Source organism: Chaetodon auriga, chromosome 2, assembly GCF_051107435.1.
Source record: "Chaetodon auriga isolate fChaAug3 chromosome 2, fChaAug3.hap1, whole genome shotgun sequence".
Lineage (NCBI taxonomy): Eukaryota > Metazoa > Chordata > Actinopteri > Chaetodontiformes > Chaetodontidae > Chaetodon > Chaetodon auriga.
In genome coordinates, this window is record NC_135075.1 from 8,755,884 (window position 1) to 8,768,139 (window position 12,256).

Sequence of the window (12,256 nt, forward strand, 5' to 3'; positions counted from 1 at the left end):
AGGAAAATGCAATATTAATTCCCCCCTGTATTATGTCTTAATATGCAGTTCATCTTGACTTTTGCACATGACTTGTCCTGTCATTTGCATAGCCCTGGCCTCCCATTTCCTAATTTCACAGTCATTATCCACTGAAGCCCTTTTTTTCTGGGCATCGCTAATTTTGATGAACTATTTTGAAGGTCAACCGAGCAGCTCTGTCTTGCTGACATGCAAGCGCCATACATGATGTGATATATAGTTCTTATCTAAACATGACATTTACCCACCAAGGATAAATAATAATGCCCCCCCCCCCCCCCTTTTTCTGAAGCCTCACTTTAACTGTAGGCATTAAAAAATCGACTCCACACTTGTCATGCTCTATTTTTACTACCATGTTAAAGTTGTAAATTTAGTCTTATTTTCAAATGTATAATCATTTTGTCATGCCATATTATATAGAGTGCGATGTGAAAAAATGGAGAGAAACTCCAAGTTAACACAGATTTTACACACTTGAGCCGGTTTCAATAGCTGCCAATTTCATTACAAATGACGCTGAGATTCCTTCAATTTATCTGTCTTAATTCTTTACACCTTGGGTGTGTATATATCTCATCATGGTTTCACACTTCGCCTTGTCAGGAGCGTCTGGCTCACAGTAACTACAGCTAGAGCAGCTTCCTCTGTGCACAGCCCCAGCAAGAGGCTATTACAGACCCCCATTTTATTACCCATTACTACTGAGGTCATTAGCAGCAAGAGGGATTGTATGCTTCTTAACCTATTGATCAATGTAACTACTACCATTTAATCCTGTGCTGAAGGAGTGAAAATCTGCCTAAGACTGGATCCTATTGAGAGGAAAGGCGGGAGGGAGCACTTTAACTGAAAAATATTGCCCTGGCCACTGTATCATGCCCATTTAACGCAAACACAGGACGCCAGTCGCCATTTAGAGCACTCCCATATGGTGCACTCCCTTATCTCTTGGATAACATCATGACTCCAGATGATCCACAAAAATATATCACCATCTAAAGATAGTCTAAACGGAGACTCGTACTGGGCTAATAACTGGAGGGATCCACTGAGCCCAGCTCTAATCTACTCTACCAATATGAAGGTGTGAAAAAGAGGACATTCTGAGGATGCTAGAAATAGCTGACGTTTATGAATTTCACAAAGGTGTGGTGCTCCTCCAGGTGCCTCCCATACATAAACATTCAAACCCGGAACATTCTCACACAGCTGCAGAGTGACTGGAGGCAATATACAGCACCAGCATAGGCCTGCTGGCCAAACACACACACACACACACATACATGCACAAACCTAAACTGTGGCATGCTACCTGTCACAAGCACATACAGGCACACAGCCAAGAACATACTGTACATGAGGAGCAAAATCTTTTTTTCCATATGGAACACAGTGCTTGCACTGTATATGGAATAAAGAAGAAAATCTTCAAAAATAAGTAAACAATGAATTTAAACATCCATATGTTTTTTTTCAATTAAAAAAAAATGTTTTGTCAAGACAGGATCAATCATTTCATTCATATCATAATTCTGTGCACAGCTCTGTTCATGCATTAACAAGCACGCGCACACACACACACACAGACACACACACACACACACACACACACACACACACACACACACACACACAGTACAGAAAGCATTTGTCATGAAAGGACACCTGCAGTAAACTTATTTTTGTGCATCTCTACTCAAGAGAAAAGGCGCAAAATGTGATAATGTAATAAGGGAGCACAAAACCGCACATCTGTAGACGACGGAGAGTCACTGATTCAGAGTTAATGAAGACGCTCCCCGAGCACCCCCTCCTATCACAAGTCAGAGGTCAAAGCCCGGTGAAAAGGAGTAGGGGTGAATGAGGCTGTAAGATAGCCCCTTTCCCCGGCACTGAGGCAATTAAGATGAACAGAAATGAGGGACAAGGAGGTGAACGTCAGTGAGACCGGCACAGACGTTTCACTGGCCGCAAAGGTGCAGCTTGACTGAAAGAAAAAAAAGCAAGGAAAAAAGAAAAGAAGAAAGAAAATTATCAAATTTTCATTTGTGCTCCCCGGGGTCATCTTGTTTTGCAGGGGCATCAAATGGAATGGAGAAGTAAAAAAAAAAGAAATAACAAGCCCTAGAGAAATCACCGAGTCTAGTCCGTTTGATGCTGTTGTTTTACCTTGGCCTGCAGTGGCGCAAAAAAACGACTTCCCATCCTGACTATGATCTCCTGCATGAAAACGTCGCCGAAATGAGGATTTCACGGGAGCTATTGTACTTAAGTGATGTGCGAACATAATTAGTCGTCGACAAGACTGGAAAGACTAATTCCTTATTACCCATTCAGGTTGATTGAAATCTCTGAGGTGGAGAGCCGTTATTTCCCTCTAAAAAATAGATGAAGCATAGTCACACCGGTAATCTTTCCTCATAATAATAATAATAATAACAATAATAAGAAGAAGAATAATATCTTGGTATATAAATTGTTTCAAGACATAAATTGTGTACAGAGCAACCCATTTCGATCCTAGATTCTTCAATAAGCCTAAAAAACGTAGAAAGCAGGACAGAACCCGCCATCCCTCCATGTGTTAAAAGTGTTAAGACCTCCTTAATTCCTTCCTCGTCATCCACAATCAAGCTGTTTTAAAAACGTTTCGAGCTCAGATAAACAGGATAATCACAGCCACATTTTGTGTCCATTCACCGAACACTATCTATTCAAAATAGGGTGTGGGGCTGTGAGGGGGGCTGAGGCTCAAATTATTTGCAGCAACTGTAAAAACAAAAGTTAAGATTGCATTTTAATTAACTTTTCGACTACAAACAAACAGGTTTTCGCCGGAGCTGGTCCCAGTGTCGGGTTTAAACAAACAAACTGTACGGAGAAGTGAGCGGGCTCTCACCCCAACAATAACAGCTGAGCTGCAAGCTGGACGCTGTTTCCCACACTGGAGGCAGCAACCACTGCAGGTGACCACTGGCCAACACACACACACACACACACACACACACACGCACGCACGCACGCACGCACGCACGCACGCACGCACGCACACACACACACACACACACACACACACACACACGCACACACGCATGCATGCATGCATGCAAGTCTGCATGCACGTCTGCACACACACACCCCATCATATTTTAGCAGCATGTGCAAATTGTATTGCAGAAAATGTATCTGTGATTTTATCCAACGATAACAACAATCAATGATTTGCTTATAAAAATAATATCATTATTAATTGTGGTAAAATTAAAATAATACTGTTGCAGTTATATATTTTTGTTTTTTTTGCAAAGTGAAAAAGTGTAAAACACACACAAAAAAAATATTCAGCTTCACAAAAAAGTTACATTACATTACATTTTGACTTGTGACTCAATGTCCTGTCACTCTTTTTGACCTTTCAAGCCACACCTCCAAGGGCGTACTTCAGAGCCACAAAGCATTTCAGTTCTGAAACCTCGCTTACAAACTCACGGTGACAACCAGTATCCTACACACCGCCGCTCACTGTTTTCACCTTTCCTGGAAACGTGTTCCGAGCACTGTTGCGGTGAACTGCATGCCCGTGATCTATGGTTTACCAGCTCCACGCGGTTACGCAACGACGCACGTCTTCAGATGCATTATTTGAGTCAGTTGAGATTTAATTAAGATCACAGTCTCTGAAATCCCTTTCAAATGAAACTGTAGTCAAAAGACAATGGCTGACACATCCTCGTGCAGATTGTTTCTATTCTCTGCACACCAGCAATGCAAAGCTAATCCTCGTTTCAGTGACGGCAGACAAGAGGGCCACAAATAGTGCTGCTTCTTGACACTCTTAATATTGTTATGTTGTGTGACTGATATGAAGTACACAGCTAGTTAATAAATTATATTGAAAAGATAAGCAGTGTCAGCACTAAGGTTTACAACATTAACTAAAAATCAGGATGTGTCAACTTGTTTCTGTCCACACACAAGCAGAACAATCCACACTTCATTTCTAGGTGCAACATGTCAAGACCATCACATCCCTTATTGTTTTAAAATACGCAGGTCGTGACAGAGATGAGTGGTGAAAAAGACCTGCTCCCATAAAACACTCTACACCATGTAATCTCATCATTATCCTCCCATCTCAACCCTTTGAAACACATGGTATCTCAAGTGTAGAGTTAATCTCCCAATATGAAACAGAGACGCACGCACTCGGAGCAGTAATGACCCTTAAAAAAAAAAAAAAAAAAAAAAAAAAAAGATCGAAAGCCTTTTTCAAGTAAAAACATGTTTTAGTCGGGAAAGCCAGGGAATAACAGCAGAGAGCAGCTGGTGGCTCACTATATCACTGCTAAACTATTCCCCCGTCTCTCCTCTCTGTCTTGCCTGCCTGCTCCAGTACAAAGCGGAGACCGTCCCTGTAAAGGATATCCCAGCGAGCTGCCAGGCTCTGGCGGCTACCCCCTGTGCCCCCCTCTCCGGGTACACGGCTAATATCTGGTTGCCTATGTCATGGTTTAGAAATGACAGGTGCTGGCAGCCCCTCGCCTTGACAGGCCACTGCACAAATAACGCCCCTGCCTGAAAGGGCTAATGCACTACTAATGAACAATAAATCAACTTTGATTACAAACTGTCAACCCAATCAGCTCGCACTCCAGCTCTCCCAAACTGCGAGTCTCGGCACAGCTGCACGGCATTACGGTGCACGCTGCCCTGTTTAGGCTTCGCTCTCCTCCTCTTCAACCATCTGATATTCTCCTCCACGGTTCTCCTCCATCTCTCCTTTCAATCAGGCACCCACTTTCTTAGCACTGATGCAAGGGTGCTGAAACAGTGCACCCAAAAAAAAAAGTTTGGGCTAAAGTGTGAGTGCAAAACAGACAAAAAGAAAAGCAGCGCTCTGAAAAAAAAAAAGGTGACTGACGTGTGAGTCGTTTCAACAGTTGCATTACTTGATGTGATTGTAATAAAAATACTTGAGATCATTAAACAACGGAGAGTCAATAGCTGTCTTCTGTGTAAAACCTCAAAGCTTTCAAACAGGACTCAAGGTTGACAGCAGAAAAAATGGAAGAAAATGACCACAAGTTTGCCTCCTAAATGCACTACACAATCCCTTTGTTGTCAAGTACAGACACACACACACGCACATACACACACACACACAGACACACATGCACGTACAAACATTCACACTCTCTAACTTTTCAGGAAGATACAAGCGATGACATTTGGAGTGACAGCGTGTCTCTAACGTGGTTTTGTGGTGACAGTGTCAAATATAGAGCTGTGCCAGCCTGTCTTAATTCACCATGACACCATGAGGAGTGAGGATTAGTCCAGGCCATAGCCTGAGAGCAAGCAGGGTCTGACCAGCACTCATTAACTCAGACGAACAAATCATCACAAAAAAACACAAAAGCAGCAAAAGCCAATGAGTAGCAAAAAATTAAAAAAAAAAAAAAAGTCAAATGCCTCACCTCACGTGAAAATACTCTAAAACAACACAGCAATAATGTGATCACTTCCTGACAAAAACAACAATGTAAATGAGAAGCAAACCTGTCTCCTGTTTTTCCTCGAACTTTCCATAATTCAAACAGCATACAGAACAGTGCCGCATCCTGCTTAACTGGTTAGCTCACTATCAGCAAAGTACACAAAACTAAACAAACAGCATAACATGGAAGGCAGAAACTTACTGTACATGGTCAGGCATCTAACACAGCGACTGACAAAGCAAAAGAAACTGTTGCTTGAAGTAAAAGTGAAATGCTGAAACAGAACAGATGACATAAAAACAGAAGCTACCAATCTATACAGCCTTGTTTGGGAATGCAATACATTCTGATACAGTACATTAAATGTGCATGACACCTGCTCACTGTGTCTCTCCTACCAGGACAAGACTGTAAACTGTCAGCATCTCAGCGGCGAAGTAAGCCCTGGATAACTGCTTCTGTCATAAACAAACTGCATGGCAAAATTAACCAGTTACAATGATAAAACATCAGCGATAGACAGACAATAAGCCTCTATTTCTCTTTTTCCCCGGTCAAATTAAATTGTCAAGTTTTTTACACAAGAAAGCTGGCAAAATCACAGAAATCAATCATATTGACAAACCTGACAAACTCCATTTAGCTGGCAGGGTAAACAGAGTGCTGGGCCACGCGGTGTGGAGTGAAGCAGAGCGGAGAGCCGAGCGGAGAGGGAAGGAGAGAGAGAGAGAGAGACAGAGAGAGAGAGAGAGAGACAGTGTGAGTGAGTCAGTGAGAGAGACAGAGAGAGAGAGAGAGAGAGAGAGAGAGAGGGGGAGAGAGAGAGATAGGGAGAGGGAGAGGCACACAGGCTGGCAGGCAGGGAGGCTGAGAACAAGCGCCGCTGTGCTGTGGAGTCTCCAACCTTCCTCGGGATACAGACAGATTGCACGCGCAAGGTTGCTCCCTGGCTGACAAGATACAAAACTATCCAATCAACCACGCCCTTCTCCACCAATCACAACCAGCCCTCTAAACATAATCAATTCAAATGGGGCCACACAATAGGGAGCCGCGGGCTGGGCTGCAGGTGAAACCGTGCCTTTGTGTGGGGGCCCCTTTAAAAAAAAAAAAAAAAAAAAAAAAAAAGAGGAAAAAAAAAAGACACAGTTGACGGCTGTTAACCCTTTGACCCCTGCTGGGACTCCGGCCGTGCTATTGAAACAATGGGAGCCTAAAGAAAAGAGGCCCTTTAATTAAACAACAGATAAGTAAACACAGCTATCCAGCGGAAAGAAAGAAAGCTGGCCCCGCTATCAGCCCCTTTATTGTTCTGCTAAATGGAATTGTTTACAGTGCCGGAACAAAGACACAACTCATTTCACATGCCGAAAACAACAAATGCACAAACAATTCAGGCGCTTTGTAGTTATTTGGACTTTTTCTTCCTTTTCAAATTTCCCAAGCTGAGACAATACCACATGTATTTTATTTGAGAGTAAAATAATGCATTTATGAGAACTGTTTGTTTTGCCTTGTGTTTCCTCCACTAATGTCAGTGTGTGCTCTCGCACCAGAGCACGCAACTAGTTGTAATACGACAAGTTTGTGTGTATTTGGTCATAAAATCAACCACAGCAGCATTAACTTTTTCCCAGTTTTTTAACACTTATCCTACAATTTGGCCTGAGACAACCTAAAACCACTTACATTAATAGCTAACATTACACCAGCTACTAAGCAATCCATCCAGCTCCATCCCAATGAGAGCAATTAGCTGTCATAATATCATCACACTCTTTAACACCCGTGTGCACTCGGTAAGGGGAAAAGACAGAGGAGGAAAAAAGGACTCTGCCACCTACTGGAGATCCTACTGAACTCACCAGGAGACAGAGAGAAGGCAGGAGGAGAAGCCTGACCCCTGTCAACACACAGTGACTGTATGCATTTTAACCCTCCGGCTGAGCAAATGGTACCTTTAGCAGTATTCATCTGAACACAGCTAGCAGCACATGTCATTTGACAGACATAAAAAAAAAAACAAAGAAACAGAATGAGCTGTTGTTCTTTAAGTAATAACAAAATCAGGTTCTCTAACTTGTGCAACCCACTTAACAAAGAATTAGTGAAAAGGCATGAGGCAAGATTAACACCTCACTTTGTTAATTATCATGACAATAAACACAGAGCTGAGTAACAGAGCTCTAAAACACAGCTCATATCAACAGCTATAAACCCTTGGCCAAGGATGAAGGAATGTTCATGGGATGCATTCCAGTCCGCAAACACACTGGTAAAATAAACAGAGCGCCTGCATAACAAGCCACTGCTCTCATCTGCTAATAACTAACAATGAGCTCTGCTAAGCTGGCCTGACCTATATAAATTATTGACTGGGACACCTCAAGTGTCAAAAGTGACAATTCCAATACATATCATAGTGAATAATTAAGTGGAAGAGAAGGACGCTTTTATTTTCTATCTGACACCCTCAAGATGGCTCACACAAAAAGACACTGACATGCAGGCATGTGCTTACAACTGCACGCACGCACTCAACACACACGCGCACACACAAACACACACGCACACATGCACAAAGTGGTTTAGGCTATGGCCACACTCTTCTCCCCCGGCACTCTCCCAAGGGTGGTATGTCGGCGTATTCTCAATAAAACACCTTCTTAGCAGTAATAGGCCACTGTTCTCATTTCAACGCTCCCAAAGGCCTCATGATAAATTTAGCAGACACACAGTTCAAGCTTCTCCTCTCACACACTGTCTTTCTAATCCATTGCCTCTGTGCCTACGCCATGTAAAATAATTACACATATGTGTCGATGTGATACACACGCAATATAGATTTTTTTTTTTTTTTTCCTCCCGTGCACAGAGAAACATCAATATCCTTGAGCCTTGAACTGGCGTCCCCTGTGATAGTTTACAGAGAGTACTAAGCGATTGTGTTCATGACAGAGTGGACGACATTATAAAATACTCCCATTTCCTGCTTGAGTTAGAGTGAAAGTATGAGTTAATGTCTGGTCTGGCCTGGGCTCTGCCCCACTCGGCTCTGGCTAAAGATAACGACTGGGCTCCAATTACAAAGCCTTCCCAAAACACTAACACAGCCAGTGAATAAGCTGCACCGGCATGCCAACCTGCGTCTTACTGCTACTACAGAGAGAGAGAAGGAGAGAGGGGAAGCGGAGGAAAACACAAAACTACACTCATTCCTTTTCCTGAAGGGCCCTGGTGACCTGGACCATTGTCATGAGAAAACAAACACAGTCTGTTTCCCTATGTGGGTGTAAAGTAAATCATTGTTTACTGATGGTGGGAGTCAGCAGGGCAGGTGTGGGACCTATATAAATAACAGCTGCTCTATATAATATCGCCAAGGCAACAAAAAAACCTTTTGGCTCCACAACAGCACCGTAATGTTATTTCTTCCTATTATTTCCACAGTGTCCCCTATCAAAGTCAAAAGAGACACAAAGCATTTCATTACAGAAATAATTCACACAACTTGTCAACAGTTTTTTTTTTTTTTTCCTCGAGCAACAGCCAAACCTTTCAGAAAGATCCCGCATTTGATTTTGGTGACCCGCTGACTTGCACAGTGCAGAGTGTCATTTCTGCAGCAGTGAAACAACAGCACAAAACCCTTTTTGAAGGGGTGGGACGCTTCCTCTGTCTTTCTATTCTGAAGTCAAGGAACACAAAAGAAGAAGATGATCCATTTTGAATCGTTCACTACGCCAAAGGTGAAAACACTTTTATTTCACTTTAAATTCAAACTGCATTTACTTTATGTTTAGTGTTTACTGTTCTGAACCCTTGTTCAAGTTATTATTGTAATACTGTGGAGTCTTACTTATCGTTGGTGCTGCGGTTTAAAAAGTCATGTTAGAACGAAGTGTGTTTCCACTGTAATGACATGACAGTGAACTCTTTTAACATGTGCAACCCACCGATACTCCCTCTGATACTTGGAATAAGTCATATTTAGAGTGAATGAGGCTATCACCCGAAGCAGAATGGAGTTACAGTAAGTCACGCCTGAGTCACCGTGTTCCTCCTGGTCTATTATATATGGGTTTGGTTATTTACTTTTAATTTCAGTCTTCAGGAACACATTGTTTAGTCAGCACATGTGAAGTCTGTATTTGCAAAATATTTCCTGAGGTGATATGCCAGCCAGTGTATAACGGAGCTTGTGTTTCAGCGTGTACCGTCTAGTGTGGTTTTTCACTTAGTCAAAACAAGAACACATTTGGGTTTGAGCAACATCGATTTTAAAGAGGTGGGGGAATTTCTGCCTCGTCTTGTTAGGTGATTGATTCATCTTTGATTTAAGATCGGAAACTATATTAATACACAGAAACTGTATTTTAACAAGCAATAACACTTGTTCTGTGTGGGTTGTGGAGATTAAAATAACTTGACCGCTAAATCTGACGCCACAAAGAGCACGTACGTTATTTCAAATATATCGTAGTCTAATTCATGGGCAGTCACAAATACACGAGATTTGCTATTAAAATCAGACTGATAGAGTGTAAGCAAGCTTGTCTGTGGGTGGCTCCTGTCATCACTTTTTAAGGAAGACTAAGTGTAGGACGCACAGTAAGCCTACATCACCGCTAACCATCATGATGAACTGTTTAGTTAACCTTTTCAGTGGTGTTATTAGACAGTATTTGCGAGCCTGTCCTGTTTCCAACACTAACCAATAAAACACTTCTCAGGAACATTCACAGCGGTAACAGGAATAGATGAGCACTCTTAATATGAATTTCTATTAACTAATAAGGCAAAATTAAAAGGCAACAGCAAACTCATGACACTTTGGTTTGAAGCTTTCTGCAGATTGGGTGGAGCTACATGGATGACTAGGCTGAGCACCGTGATGGTTTACTGTAAAATGTCCAACACAAACATAAAATATAACTCTAAACTATGTCCTCATGTAGCTGAAGGCCCTTCTGTCTCTGGATCTCTCTCTTATGCTGTCTGTGTGAAACAACACTGCTCTTTCCTACTCGTCACCAAAGGGAAAATGGAATCAGAGAATCGCCAAGCTGTCAAAAGTGTGCAACGACACCCAAAGAGAAACTGCATAGTGAGCCGATGCTGACTTGACTGCACCTTGCATAGCTGTTAGTGTTTATTAATGCTATGGTTGACTGTGCACCCATCCTTCCACCCCGCTGCAAAGGGCCTGTGAATCACTCCAAACAACACACGCTTGACATCAAGACATAGTGCCAGAGGATGACACAAAGATACAACAAATTTTAGGGGGAAGTGTGTATCTGGGTGGATGACTGAGAGGGGTGGAGGGTTGAGAGGGTTCATTGCTTGAAGGGAAACATCAGGCCTAAAATGAAAAGAGGGTCCTGAAAATGGTAAGTGGCTCCCAGCGCTGTGACTGGAGTCAATTCGACAGTCATCGTCTTGGCTGGAAGAAAGCTCCGAACACAGCAGCCCCCCCCACCCCCCCACCCCCAGTCTCTGCTTGGCTGCGTGGAAATGGGACAGATGACTTCATTCTGACAGGATTATCCCAAACCTGGTTCTAATCTATACAGTACACATAATACATTTTTACAATATGACAAGGAAAACAAGCAGCAAAGGAGACGGCCTGATCCCGGGGTTCCACGCGAGCACCGGCCTCCACGTTGTGTTGATCATTCCTGACAGATTGTATCACCTCAAAGCAACACACGTGTCAAAATGAGATTTCATTACAGCATCACCTTGAGACGTTTTTACACAAAGAGATGAACTCCTTCTAAGGATCACGCACAGAACTGATGAATTACAGGATTTTACTGTTGGAGACACTTTGCAGAGCTGTGCTGAATGACATTTCCCTAAAATACACATGGCAACAGCACACGCTCGAGGTAAGGAAGCGAAGACGGCAAAAAATGTCATCAACTATAAGTTCAATCAAGAGTATATTCAAAAAAATAAAAATACAACCCCCCCCCCCCCCCAGCTCTTAGAGGAATAGTCTGTAGTTCTTTAGCATTGTATGTATGCTAAATTTGACACAAGAGCTAGCCGATTAGCTTAGCTACCCTCAAAGACGCGGTATGGGGAAAAAGCTAGCCTTGCTCTATCCAAAGGCGCCAAACACCCTGTGTGTTTTACTCCAGTCACTTCATGGAGTCTCTCTTGGTTTTCTAGCAACTTCACGTTAACAACAAGACTTCAAGCTAGCTGTTTTCCCCTGTTTCCAGTCTTTGTGCTAAGCTCAGCTAAGCGGCTGCTGGTAGTGGCTACACATTCACCGTACAGACATGAGAGTGGTATCGATCTAACTCTAGAAATGAAGAAGCATTAAATGTCAAACCATTTCTTTGAGCATGGATACACTGTTGCCCAAATACTTTGTAACAAGGCACAAACACTGTGTTGGTTGTGGTTACATCCACAGGCTCTGTGAATCATCTCCTGCTCAACCTGCAGAGATCTGAACTTTAATAGACTGGCTAATCTTGGCAAGCTTAAAGCACTCGCTAAGTGAATCAATTAGAAATTGGCAATGCTTTGATTTGGTTCAGCGTTTTGAGAGAGTGCCACCACTCCGTCTGTCTCTCCATGTTCAGCGCTTCTTTTTTTCATTTTTCTTCCTGCCAGTATTATTTTCTCATCTAAAATTCTTCCAGTGGATTTTAGCTGAATATGAATCCACTCCTGTTCTCTTGGCCAGGTTCCCCTTGTGTAGACTGAATCTT

General features: G+C 42.6%; 1 protein-coding gene across 5 annotated transcripts in view; it reads right to left on the minus strand.

The window, feature by feature from the left end:
• Window positions 1-12,256, minus strand: part of foxp1b (forkhead box P1b) — a 145,433-nt gene that overhangs the window by 35,394 nt on the left and 97,783 nt on the right. The window contains exon 1 of one of the 5 annotated variants that reach the window (XM_076752781.1): window positions 6,148-6,221. The exons of the other annotated variants lie outside the window; for them this stretch is intronic. The gene's annotated coding sequence lies outside the window, so the exon portion shown is untranslated. Of the gene's footprint in view, window positions 1-6,147; window positions 6,222-12,256 lie in introns of those variants that run through there. 5 annotated transcript variants of the gene reach the window in all.